The following is a 14,950-nucleotide window of genomic DNA, read 5'->3' as shown; positions in this document are numbered from 1 at the left end:
GCCTGATGGACTTGGATTTTGTACAATTCGACCGACTGAACCTGTATTTGGGGAAAACGTTGCCACACCAGGTTGGGTGTATGTAGGTCCAGCACCTTGCAATAATCCTGACATATAAGATGACGGCATCCCATTTGGGTTCCAAGGCCTCCACCCTTCGAATGCTGGTGGTCTCGGCGTATACGATGGTACCTGACTTGTAAAATTTGTCGAAAAATGTGGTATTTCTGTTGTACTTGTAAAAGGTGGTACCGTGGTCCAACTAGGTATTGGCATTGTCCCTGTTTACGTCAATGTAGTTTCAGGCATGGTTTGGGAACTACCTACGGCCGCAGAGCCTATCGATGTGGGTATCGCTTGTGCTTCTGGCATGGAGGTCGAAGCATTTTTTGTACTCGCGGCTACCACTCCTGACCCTTGTGGGGGATCTTGTGTTCCCCTTTCGCTGGCTAAATTGGCCATTTTCTTGTTGTATTTACGTTTAGGAATTGGCTGTGCACTGTTGGTTAATTTGCCGCTCCTAAGGTTCATACAAGGTTCTAATATGATCTAAACCTATAAGTTAAAACCAAAATTTTGTAATTGACAACTTTTTGACACTGTCCCACTGGGCGTGCCAATTTGTTTACGGTGAGTTCCGGTAAACAACCGCTAGTCTTCCAAATTATAAATATACTTTGGTTACTCGCAGGATCGACTAGATTGATCCTAGGACATGTGTCGAGAAGTTGTCTTTCAGAATGATCTGATTCATTCTCTCTTGGTTTTTATTGTTTTATAAGGTTATGTTGTAAATGTATAAATAACTTTTCAAAATAAACTAAATGAATGTATGACGAAAAGTAAATTGGTTAGACAATAAATGTAAGTAAAACTTCGACAAGAGTGTAGAAAGGAATTTAAATTGCAGGAATGGAAAGACTTGACGAAAAACTAAAGGAATGTTTAATACTTCGATTCTAAAATGAAAATACAAACATATGTAAGGTGTTGGTGTTACACGTACATTTCTCAGCGACAACTCTTTCTCTTAACGCTTGATACTTGAATGATTTGTGAGTGATTTGTACAAAATGAACACACTGGATCCTGATACTAAGACCCTTATTTATACTAATTTGACCCTAACGGTCCTATACTAACGAAATGCCATGTTGCCTGCATGCATGTGTTTCGAATCCCTAGGGCGCCATCTGTCCTCGTTAGTTTAAACAGAACATTTCGAAATTCAAAACCTCCCGCCCGAATCTTACTCGATACGTGGCAACATATTCTATGCGAGAATGCTTCGGAATACTTTAAGTTTCAATAACCTTGGATTTTGGAAAACCATTTAAGTCTTGAAGACCACCTATCTCGATTCAGCTTTGATTTCAGGCATCTTCATCACATATAGCATTCTCAGAAATGGCCATCAAAGCCATTCTCTCTTCGAAACTTAAATCTTTGAAAATCATTTTCAACAGTCGAAATCTCCAGCTAACAGTAGGTTTTAATTGAGGAGTTGTAAATGAGGGAGTTTAACTCCGAATTAATTCTGTTTATATTGGATTTCCTCTCTGGCTTGGTAGCCCCAAGAGTAGGTTGTTGAACCGAACTGGGTAAACAATTTTGTGTGTTCTTTATTGTTTTTATGATGTTCTGTTTTAATTATCTGTGATGTGTAATTGTGGATGACATAACATCCTGCAAGACATCTAGCGTGAGTTGCTAGAATTTTCATACAGCTACTCAGAAAGTCGAAGACCTGAATACTCTAAGTCTTGAAAGTCTGATAAGCAACCTTTATAGCCATGAAATGGAACTGGATGGAGATGATCCTTTGAAGATGTTCAAGTGAGTGGCTTTAAAATATGCTGGTGAGAAATCTAGTGGTAAAGCTTCAAGATCCTCAAGAGTCAACAAATCAGAAGTAGTTTCTTATGAAGGAGTTTCAGATGATAACTCTGATGAGGAAATGACATTTATCATTAAAATATTTCAACAACTGGCCAAAAGGAACAAGAGATTCTCTGGTAGAAGCAATGGCTTTAGAGACTCTAGTTCCAAAGACAAAGAAGATGACCATAAGAGTTGCTACAACTGAAACAAGCCTGGTCACTTTAGATCTGATTGTCTTGATTTATAGAAGGACAAGTCAAAGAAAGGAAGCTTTCAGAAGAACAACTTCAGAAACAGATTTAAGAAAAGTCTCATGGCAATTGGAATGAAGTTGATAATAAAGAAATTTTTGACAAAGATAAAGGAGAAGCAAATATAGCAATGATGACTCTCACACTATTTGATGCAAAATCTAAATCCTGCTCTGGTTCATAATTGGACGAAGAAGATGAGATTATGAATTTTAGTATTTCCATTGTTTATTCATTTTTAACATCTATGAAGTGATCGGTATCACACACATGTGCTTTTGAATATGAATGAGAATCTGATATGATTTTTTTAATCATTTAGATTTAGTTATTGTCAATGATTCTTAAACACATAGAATATTTATAAATTTTACATCACTGGACAATCTTACACTTAATGCAGAAAGAGAACTCATAAATAGCTAGAAAACATAATTAAATATTTACTGTATTTATTAATAAAGTAACTATATAATTCTATAGTGACAATTTTTTCTTCACAATCTTCTAAAAACAAACCAATCTTACAATACTTTTACAATACAATAAGATTATTCTGAGATAGTCAAATAATTTAAAATATGTTGGTGGTATTCTAGAGGTGGTATGTTATAAATTATAGTGTTACAGAATTCTGCAGAGGAAAACTGGTTTTTGACACTTTTTGCACTATACTTCCACTGGTGGAAGATATGCTTTAAAACTGCACTGGACACTTTTTTCACTATACTTCCACTGGTGGAAGATATGCTTTGAATATGCTATTTTACTGAATTCACCACCAACTGATATATCTTTCTTAACATTACAAAGCCTTTATATAGGCTTGAATCAAAACTGACATAGAAGACAATAAGATAATAATTAAGATGAGGACTCTTTGGTTCTCTCAATCTTAATGATACAATTCTAACATAACTCTAAATAAAGACAGTAATTATATTATGATGGTTACAACTTTTTTGCACTTCTTTCATAATGCTTACTCATAGTGGTGGTTACAACACATTAATTTTAACACTCCCCCTTAATGTGTTGCTCTTTAACTCCCATTGTTTCTCTAAGTTGCTGAAATCTCCCTCTTGGTAGTGCTTTAGTAAAAATGTCTGCAAGCTGCTCTTCTGAATTGCAAAACACTAACTGCACATCACCATCTTCGATCACACTTCGAATGAAGTGATGCTTTATATTAATATGTCTTGTTCGACTGTGGAAAACAGGATTCTTCGCCATGGCTATTGCTGATTTATTGTCATAGTGAAGCAGCAGACTTTCTTCTTGCTTTTCTCCGATATCTTCTTTGATTGCTTCATCAAAATTTTCAGGTTCCACAACACAATAGTTGCATCTTGCATAAATATCACTCAAATCCTTTAATTTTATTGGAGTTGAGCTGGGAGATGATGAACTTGAACTTGGTGAACTTGGAGAGGATGAGGAACTTGGTGTACATGGAGCCGGTTGCTCATTCTCAGCTGCTGAATTTTGTTGTTGTAATATGATTGCAGGGACTGTTTTCTCCTTCATTCTGTCTTCTTCCCAATTCCAAGAAGCATTCTCATCAAATACAACATCCCGGCTAATGATCACCTTGTTTGTCTTCAAGTTGTAAAGTCTATAGCCCTTTGACATGGAACTATAGCCAATAAAGACACATCTTTCACTTGTTTCTTCCAGCTTTGTCCTCTTTTGTTTAGGAATTTGAGCATAGCAAACACATCCAAAAATTTTAAGATGGTTCACCGACGGTGTTCTTCCACTCCAAGCTTCAAATGGAGTCTTTTTCCACACTGCCTTTGTTGGACACCTGTTCATCAAATACACAGCAGTGTTAACGGCCTCGGGCCAAAAGGTTTTAGGTAAACCTTTCTCAAGTAGCATAGATTTCGCCATCTCCATCACAGTTTGGTTCTTTCTTTCAGATACACCATTTTGCTGAGGAGTATAGCCAACAGTGAGTTGTCTTTCAACACCTTCATCTTCACAAAATTTGTGAAATTCATTTGAGGTGTACTCCTTCCCTCGATCACTTCTCAGCATTTTTATAAATCGGCCACTTTGTTTTTCAACTAATGCTTTAAACTTCTTAAAGATTACAAACGCTTCAGATTTTTGTCTCATGAAATATACCCAAGTCGTGCGGGTAAAGTCGTCAATAAACAAGATAAAGTACCTGTTTTTGCCATGAGACAAAGTATTCATAGGACCACACACATCTGTGTGTACAAGTTCCAACACTTGTTTGGCTCTCCATGCACTTTCTTTTGGGAATGGTTGCCGGTGGTGTTTGCCTAGGACACATCCTTCACACACACCAGATTTTTCTTCGATTCTTGGTAGCCCATACACCATCTTCTTTTGATAGAGTAACTTGAGACTTTCGTAATTCAAATGCCCAAGTCTCCTGTGCCATAAACACGAGTCATTCTCTTCTCTGGCCATCAAGCTTACATTTTTCTCATAGTTGAAAGATAGTGGAAAGCTCCTGTTGCTAGTCATCTTCACAACGACAACACTTCTTCTTTCTGAGTCAAAAATTCTGCACTCTCTATTCTCAAAGTTTAGAGAATAGCCGTGCTCCAAAAGTTGTCCAATGCTAAGCAAATTTTCGTCTAATTCTGGCACATAAAGCGTGTCATGCATGACTTTGCTTCCTTGCTTTGTGGTGACTCCAATGCTTCCTTTCCCTTTCACTTCGACATGTTCTCCATTGCCCAATTTAACTTTTGAGGCAAATGAAGAATCAATGTTTATAAATGCTTCCTTCTGTCCGGTCATATGGTTGCTACAGCCGCTGTCCAAATACCAAACATTTTTACCTTCTTCATGCAATGCTTTTTGACAAGCAAAAAACAAATTTCCTTCATCAGATTCTCCTTCTGCGTATGAAGCATGTTGCTGATTTGCAAGACGACAATCCTTTTGAAGGTGCCCGAATCTCTTGCAATTGTGACATTGCGGTTTGCCTTTGTTCCAACACTCCTTCTCGTCATGAGTGCCGCTGTTACAAATTCTGCACCATTTGTTTGATGCTTCATTCCATCTTCCGCCATTTGTGCCTCTTCCAGATCTGCCACGTTGGTTTCGACCTCTGCCTCTTCCAAATCTGCCACCTCTAGAAGACTCACCTCTAGTTTGTATTTGGGGCTTATTTTCACCATTGTTGGACTGAATGTTGAGTTTAGATTGAAAGGCACTCTCAATTGATTTTTCAGAATGTCGTAACATCCTTTGCTCGTAGGATCTCAAAGACCCCATCAACCCTTGAACAGTTAAGGTTGATAGATCCTTGGTTTCTTCTATCACACCCACCATTGGGTCAAATCTTGCTGTCAAACTAATCAGAATTTTGTCAACAATTCTGCGATCTTCTATCGTATCACCATGCGACTTCATCTGATTCACCAACTCGGAGAGTCTGTTGAAGTACTCATTCAGGCTCTCGTTCTCCTTCATCCTTTCATTTTCGTAATCTCTCTTAAGAGATTGAAGCTTCACCGTTCGCACCTTTGAGTCTCCTTCGAACTCTTGTTGTAGGATACTCCAGGCTTCTTTCGATGTTTTAGCTCTCATAATCCTTGGGAAAATGGATAGAGAGACTCCTCTTTGAATCATTCCGAGAACTCCAGCATCTGTGATCTTCTTCTTCTTCAACTCTTCAAGCCGTTGGATTGATTCTTCAGCTTTTTCTTTTGATTTTTCAACCTCCGTTGGTGCCGGTTCTTCATATCCGTTTTTGACATACTCTAGAACATCCAAAGATGTGAATAGAGTCTCCATTTTAACAGCCCAAAAATCATAGTTCTCTCCTTCAAATAGAGGAACTTTGACATTGCTGTAAGTTGCGGAAGGGTTGTTTGTAAAAGCCATAACTTTTGTTGTTTTTGTTGGGGCTGCAAGGATCTGCAGCTCTGATACCACTCTGTTGGTGGTATTCTAGAGGTGGTATGTTATAAATTATAGTGTTACAGAATTCTGCAGAGGAAAACTGGTTTTTGACACTTTTTGCACTATACTTCCACTGGTGGAAGATATGCTTTAAAACTGCACTGGACACTTTTTTCACTATACTTCCACTGGTGGAAGATATGCTTTGAATATGCTATTTTACTGAATTCACCACCAACTGATATATGATCTTTCTTAACATTACAAAGCTTTTATATAGGCTTGAATCAAAACTGACATAGAAGACAATAAGATGATAATTAAGATGAGGACTCTTTGGTTCTCTCAATCTTAATGATACAATTCTAACATAACTCTAAATAAAGACAGTAATTATATTATGATGGTTACAACTTTTTTGCACTTCTTTCATAATGCTTACTCATAGTGGTGGTTACAACACATTAATTTTAACACTCCCCCTTAATGTGTTGCTCTTTAACTCCCATTGTTTCTCTAAGTTGCTGAAATCTCCCTCTTGGTAGTGCTTTAGTAAAAATGTCTGCAAGCTGCTCTTCTGAATTGCAAAACACTAACTGCACATCACCATCTTCGATCACACTTCGAATGAAGTGATGCTTTATATTAATATGTCTTGTTCGACTGTGGAAAACAGGATTCTTCGCCATGGCTATTGCTGATTTATTGTCATAGTGAAGCAGCAGACTTTCTTCTTGCTTTTCTCCGATATCTTCTTTGATTGCTTCATCAAAATTTTCAGGTTCCACAACACAATAGTTGCATCTTGCATAAATATCACTCAAATCCTTTAATTTTATTGGAGTTGAGCTGGGAGATGATGAACTTGAACTTGGTGAACTTGGAGAGGATGAGGAACTTGGTGTACATGGAGCCGGTTGCTCATTCTCAGCTGCTGAATTTTGTTGTTGTAATATGATTGCAGGGACTGTTTTCTCCTTCATTCTGTCTTCTTCCCAATTCCAAGAAGCATTCTCATCAAATACAACATCCCGGCTAATGATCACCTTGTTTGTCTTCAAGTTGTAAAGTCTATAGCCCTTTGACATGGAACTATAGCCAATAAAGACACATCTTTCACTTGTTTCTTCCAGCTTTGTCCTCTTTTGTTTAGGAATTTGAGCATAGCAAACACATCCAAAAATTTTAAGATGGTTCACCGACGGTGTTCTTCCACTCCAAGCTTCAAATGGAGTCTTTTTCCACACTGCCTTTGTTGGACACCTGTTCATCAAATACACAGCAGTGTTAACGGCCTCGGGCCAAAAGGTTTTAGGTAAACCTTTCTCAAGTAGCATAGATTTCGCCATCTCCATCACAGTTTGGTTCTTTCTTTCAGATACACCATTTTGCTGAGGAGTATAGCCAACAGTGAGTTGTCTTTCAACACCTTCATCTTCACAAAATTTGTGAAATTCATTTGAGGTGTACTCCTTCCCTCGATCACTTCTCAGCATTTTTATAAATCGGCCACTTTGTTTTTCAACTAATGCTTTAAACTTCTTAAAGATTACAAACGCTTCAGATTTTTGTCTCATGAAATATACCCAAGTCGTGCGGGTAAAGTCGTCAATAAACAAGATAAAGTACCTGTTTTTGCCATGAGACAAAGTATTCATAGGACCACACACATCTGTGTGTACAAGTTCCAACACTTGTTTGGCTCTCCATGCACTTTCTTTTGGGAATGGTTGCCGGTGGTGTTTGCCTAGGACACATCCTTCACACACACCAGATTTTTCTTCGATTCTTGGTAGCCCATACACCATCTTCTTTTGATAGAGTAACTTGAGACTTTCGTAATTCAAATGCCCAAGTCTCCTGTGCCATAAACACGAGTCATTCTCTTCTCTGGCCATCAAGCTTACATTTTTCTCATAGTTGAAAGATAGTGGAAAGCTCCTGTTGCTAGTCATCTTCACAACGACAACACTTCTTCTTTCTGAGTCAAAAATTCTGCACTCTCTATTCTCAAAGTTTAGAGAATAGCCGTGCTCCAAAAGTTGTCCAATGCTAAGCAAATTTTCGTCTAATTCTGGCACATAAAGCGTGTCATGCATGACTTTGCTTCCTTGCTTTGTGGTGACTCCAATGCTTCCTTTCCCTTTCACTTCGACATGTTCTCCATTGCCCAATTTAACTTTTGAGGCAAATGAAGAATCAATGTTTATAAATGCTTCCTTCTGTCCGGTCATATGGTTGCTACAGCCGCTGTCCAAATACCAAACATTTTTACCTTCTTCATGCAATGCTTTTTGACAAGCAAAAAACAAATTTCCTTCATCAGATTCTCCTTCTGCGTATGAAGCATGTTGCTGATTTGCAAGACGACAATCCTTTTGAAGGTGCCCGAATCTCTTGCAATTGTGACATTGCGGTTTGCCTTTGTTCCAACACTCCTTCTCGTCATGAGTGCCGCTGTTACAAATTCTGCACCATTTGTTTGATGCTTCATTCCATCTTCCGCCATTTGTGCCTCTTCCAGATCTGCCACGTTGGTTTCGACCTCTGCCTCTTCCAAATCTGCCACCTCTAGAAGACTCACCTCTAGTTTGTATTTGGGGCTTATTTTCACCATTGTTGGACTGAATGTTGAGTTTAGATTGAAAGGCACTCTCAATTGATTTTTCAGAATGTCGTAACATCCTTTGCTCGTAGGATCTCAAAGACCCCATCAACCCTTGAACAGTTAAGGTTGATAGATCCTTGGTTTCTTCTATCACACCCACCATTGGGTCAAATCTTGCTGTCAAACTAATCAGAATTTTGTCAACAATTCTGCGATCTTCTATCGTATCACCATGCGACTTCATCTGATTCACCAACTCGGAGAGTCTGTTGAAGTACTCATTCAGGCTCTCGTTCTCCTTCATCCTTTCATTTTCGTAATCTCTCTTAAGAGATTGAAGCTTCACCGTTCGCACCTTTGAGTCTCCTTCGAACTCTTGTTGTAGGATACTCCAGGCTTCTTTCGATGTTTTAGCTCTCATAATCCTTGGGAAAATGGATAGAGAGACTCCTCTTTGAATCATTCCGAGAACTCCAGCATCTGTGATCTTCTTCTTCTTCAACTCTTCAAGCCGTTGGATTGATTCTTCAGCTTTTTCTTTTGATTTTTCAACCTCCGTTGGTGCCGGTTCTTCATATCCGTTTTTGACATACTCTAGAACATCCAAAGATGTGAATAGAGTCTCCATTTTAACAGCCCAAAAATCATAGTTCTCTCCTTCAAATAGAGGAACTTTGACATTGCTGTAAGTTGCGGAAGGGTTGTTTGTAAAAGCCATAACTTTTGTTGTTTTTGTTGGGGCTGCAAGGATCTGCAGCTCTGATACCACTCTGTTGGTGGTATTCTAGAGGTGGTATGTTATAAATTATAGTGTTACAGATTTCTGCAGAGGAAAACTGGTTTTTGACACTTTTTGCACTATACTTCCACTGGTGGAAGATATGCTTTAAAACTGCACTGGACACTTTTTTCACTATACTTCCACTGGTGGAAGATATGCTTTGAATATGCTATTTTACTGAATTCACCACCAACTGATATATGATCTTTCTTAACATTACAAAGCTTTTATATAGGCTTGAATCAAAACTGACATAGAAGACAATAAGATGATAATTAAGATGAGGACTCTTTGGTTCTCTCAATCTTAATGATACAATTCTAACATAACTCTAAATAAAGACAGTAATTATATTATGATGGTTACAACTCTTTTGCACTTCTTTCATAATGCTTACTCATAGTGGTGGTTACAACACATTAATTTTAACAAAATATAATAAGAAATAAAGAAAATTATTTAAAAACAAATACCAACATTATGACACGAAAAACAAAATTATATGCATTCACAATTGTAACGCAGGCACTTTGGTTTCAAAGGACGATGACACGCTTTGTAAAAACAATCAGCATCAATTAAGCAAAGAAATGGAACTGCAAAATCAAATAAAAAGAATTGATTATTACTAATAGAAGATCAAACAATTTGTATGATAAAAAAAATTGAAAATGATGTCTACAAATGACTTACTGTATGGCTTTCTTCCTCCATTAATTAAAATAAAAAACAAAGAAATAATGATAAACAAAATATAAGCAGACTTGGAAAGTTGAGCCATATTTCTTTCTGTTTTCATAAAAAATATGTTTGATCATGTTATAAATAAAAGTTAGATATTGTGTTACCTACAATTAAATAGATCTTGGCATTTTGGAGTTGCAAGAAGACAATCATAAAACTGTAACTTGTGTTGGGTATCTCTAAGATATATCAAAGTGTTATGTTTTACATCTTAATTATGTTCACTATATATTTTAATTTTAATTTATTATGCTTTTTTATTTCTCTTTTAACCTTTTATGTTAGATAATGGAAAAATCTCAAACGATAAACAATCGTTATGAATTATGAAACAAGTTAGTTGTAAAAATAATGCATTGAAGAGGTAACTAAACATTTATTTTAAAATATTTATTGGTATAAAATTTATAATATAAAAAAATTAATTGCTGTTGAAAAGTATAATACTCTTATTTGATTTTTTGCAACCACATTAAAAAAAAAATTATTTAGTCTTTGCACAATAAAGTTCTTAATTTTATTATTAAAATAATACAATGTCATATTTTATCAAACTTATCGAATCTCTCTCCATTCTCTATTTTTTTTCTCTTTCATCACTTTCTCACTTTTCTTTTCCATAAAAAAAAATCTATTATTGATCCATATATTTTTATATACGAAAAATGATATTTGTGATCCAAATATTTTTTAGTCAAAATGGTATACGGGAAAATTTATTCAAAAAATTTATTATTAATTTAAAAAATTTATATATGAAAATTTAATATTGATCCAAATATTTTCATAAACAAAACTAATATTTGTATACGGAAAAAATCTATTATTTACGAAAATAGTACTTATGATCCAAATATTTTTATTCAAAAATGGTAAACAAGAAAAAATCTACTAATGATCTAAACATTTTGATATACAAAATTTACTAATGATCCAAATATTTTTGTAAATGAAACCTAAACAAAAATGAAGTCTGTATACGGGAAAACAAAATCTATTATAGATCTAAATATTTTTATATACGAGAAATGGTATTTATTATCAAATATTTTTTTAACAAAAAATGGGTATACGGAAAAAAAATTATTATTAATCTAAATATTTTTATATACGAAAATTTAATATTGATCCAAATATTTTTGTAAATGATACCTAAACAAAATAATATTTGTATACGGAAAAAAATCTATTTTTTACAAAAAAATGGTATTTATGATCGGAGTATTTTTTATTCCAAAATGGTATACGGGGAAAAATATTCTATTGATCTAAATATTTTATAAACTAAATTTACTATTGATACAAATATTTTTGTAAACGATACATAAACAAAAATGAAGTCTGTATACAGAAAAAAAAATCTATTATTATTCTAAATATATTTATATATGAGAAATTGGTATTTATGATCAAATATTTTTGATCTAAAAATGGTATACAGGGAAAAATATATTGTTTATCTAAATATTTTTATATACAAAAAATTAATATTGAATCAAATTTTTTTAAATGATACATAAACAAAAAATAATATTTGTATACGGAAAAAATCTATTATTTACGAAAAATGGTATTTGTGATGCAATAATATTTGATTAAAAATGGTATATGGAAAAAAAATCTACTATTGATCTAAATAATTTAATATACGAAATTAACTATTGATCCAAATATTATTGTAAATGATACCTAAATAAAAATGAAGTCTGTATACGGAAAAAAATTTATTATTGATCTAAATATTTTTATATATGATAAATGGTATTTATGATCAAATATTTTTAATCCAAAAATGGTATACGGGAAAAAATTATTATTGATCTAAATATTTTTATATATGAAAATTTAATATTAATCCAAAAGTTTTTGTAAATGAAACTTAAATAAAAATAATATTTGTATACGGAAAAAGATTTACTATTTATGAAAAATAGTATTTATGATCTAAATATTTTTTATTCCGAAATGGTATACGGAGAAAAACTCTACTATTGATCTAAATATTTTTATATACGAAATTTACTATCGATCCAAATAATTTTTTAAATGATACATAAATAAAAATGAAGTTTGTATACGAAAAAAAATTTATTATTGATTTAAATATATTTATATACGAGAAATGGTATTTATTATCAAATATTTATTTGATAAAAAATGGTATACGGAAAAAAAATTGTTATTAATCTAAATATTTTTATATACGAAAATTTAATATTGATCCAAATATTTTTGTAAATGATACCTAAACAAAATAATATTTTTATACGGAAAAAAATCTATTTTTTACAAAAAAAATGGTATTTATGATCGAAGTATTTTTTATTCCTAATTGGTATACGGGGAAAAATATTCTATTGATCTAAATATTTTATAAAAGAAATTTACTATTGATACAAATATTTTTGTAAACGATACATTAACAAAAAACGAGTCTGTATACAGAAAAAATTTATTATTGTTCTAAATATATTTATATACGAGAAATTGGTATTTATGATCAAATATTTTTGATCTAAAAATGGTATACAGGGAAAAATATATTATTGATCTAAATAATTTTATATACGAAAATTTAATATTGAATCAAATTTTTTTAAAATGATACATAAACAAAAAATAATATTTGTATACGGAAAAAATCTATTATTTACGAAAATTGGTATTTGTGATGCAATAATATTTTATTAAAAAATGGTATATGGGAAAAAATCTACTATTGATCTAAATAATTTAATATACGAAATTTACTACTGATCCAAATATTATTGTAAATGATACCTAAATAAAAATGAAGTATGTATACAGAAAAAAAATATTATTGATCTAAATATTTTTATATATGATAAATGGTATTTATGATCAAATATTTTTAATCCAAAAATGGTATCCGGGAAAAAATTTATTATTGATCTAAATATTTTTATATATGAAAATTTAATATTAATCCAATTTTTTTTGTAAATGATACATAAACAAAAATAATATTTGTATACAGAAAAAGATTTACTATTTATGAAAAATGGTATTTATGATCTAAATATTTTTTATTCCAAAATGGTATACGGAAAAAAAAATCTACTATTGATCTAAATATTTTTATATACGAAATTTACTATTGATCCAAATAATTTTGTAAATGATACATAAATAAAAATGAAGTCTGTATACGAAAAAAATCTATTATTGATTTAAATATATTTATATACGAGAAATGTTATTTATGATCAAATATTTTGGATCCAAAAGTGGTATACGTGAAAAAATCTATTATTGATCTAAATAATTTTATATACGAAAATTTAATATTTGTAACACCCCACACATATTTGTCTAGAATAATATGCATAAAGTATTATAAATGGTTCATAAGACAACAAAATACATAATGTTTTGCAGCGGAAAGTAGAAGTACACGAGTACAAAAAAACCGAATGTATCATGGCCATAATACAAGTACATCATAATGGTACATGTCCAAAATACACAAAGTAATAAGCACGATGAGAAACTAAAAGAAACATCCAAGCACCGCCAAGAGATCTAATCCATCTTTCCCTTACCGCGATCTTGCCTCGAACCACCTGAAAAATAATAATTGGAGTGGGATGAGATTACTAAATCTCAGTGAGTCCACCTATCCTATTAGTCCACTCGGGTCTAAAGGGAACATACAAAAAATACACGAATCCACCATGGATTCGGGGTTACTCTCACTTCCGGTACAAGCACGGAGAAAACAAGCGACTCGTCCACCATTGGACTTGTCTCAAGCAAATACGCATTGTATAGCAACCAAGTATGCAATACCCGCATCCATGACGGGGAATCCAGAAGTACGTTAATACCACTAGACTAAGTTACTAACACACCCTCGGTGGGTTCACCCACGCCTATATGTCGAGAGACTTACACAAGCACCCTGCAAGAATGGTTAAACGGGTTCGCACAAGCCTACGAGGCTGCGAGGTGACCTTGCCTAAGAGGCGACACCGTCCCATTAACCATCTGTACGCACGTGGTGTTAACAGCAAGTGTAACACGCCGTCTCGACGCATGAGCCCATCCGGGTAGGAACCTAATGATGTAGCCTACATGGCATCATTAGAGATGGTTTACCTGTCATGCGTAGGCTTACTTAGCCGCATAACGCCATCATACCGAGCACGCGAGTGTGTATACAGCAAGTGAGTAAAACGCCTTCAGGCCCTCACAAGCACACTGCAACGGTAGTTCAGGTATGTGCCTCTGGGATCCAAGATCAGGGCAGTCCCACAGACAACTCAAGGACCTATGGTCCGAATCGTAACTTAGTACCAGGTCTACTTCGATTCAGCACACACACGTAAGCAAACGTTAACAGCACACAAACAGACAACTCCGATTGTTTAACCAAAACAACGGGCATCAATAGAATGTTCATATTTCATCATAATATAGCATTCTCATTTCAGCAAAATATAGCAATTAGAAACAATGAGCTAATTTAGTCCAACTACACACAATTTACATAGTTTCAGTGTCGCACTTTCAACTTAAGGTATGTCAGATATATCGAAAAATATTAATTAAACACCAAAGCCAATTTTCCTAGATAGTACATTTAATTAGCTTTCTAACGGTATATAGTACGCGTCAATCGGGCGTACGAAACGGGAGATATGAATTTTCGAAATTCTGAAAATTCTGCTCAGCATGCAGAGTAACGGGTTACTTCATTTCAAGTAACCGGTTACTTCAGCCCAGAATCCATTTTTTTCACTTTTCGCTCCCAGGTAACCGGTTACCTCATCCAAG

The sequence above is a fragment of the Vicia villosa genome, linkage group LG3 (assembly GCF_029867415.1).
Source record: "Vicia villosa cultivar HV-30 ecotype Madison, WI linkage group LG3, Vvil1.0, whole genome shotgun sequence".
In the NCBI taxonomy this organism is placed as follows: Eukaryota; Viridiplantae; Streptophyta; class Magnoliopsida; order Fabales; family Fabaceae; genus Vicia; species Vicia villosa.
The sequence above is the reverse complement of the archived record's forward strand: the minus strand, read 5'-3'. Positions refer to the sequence as shown.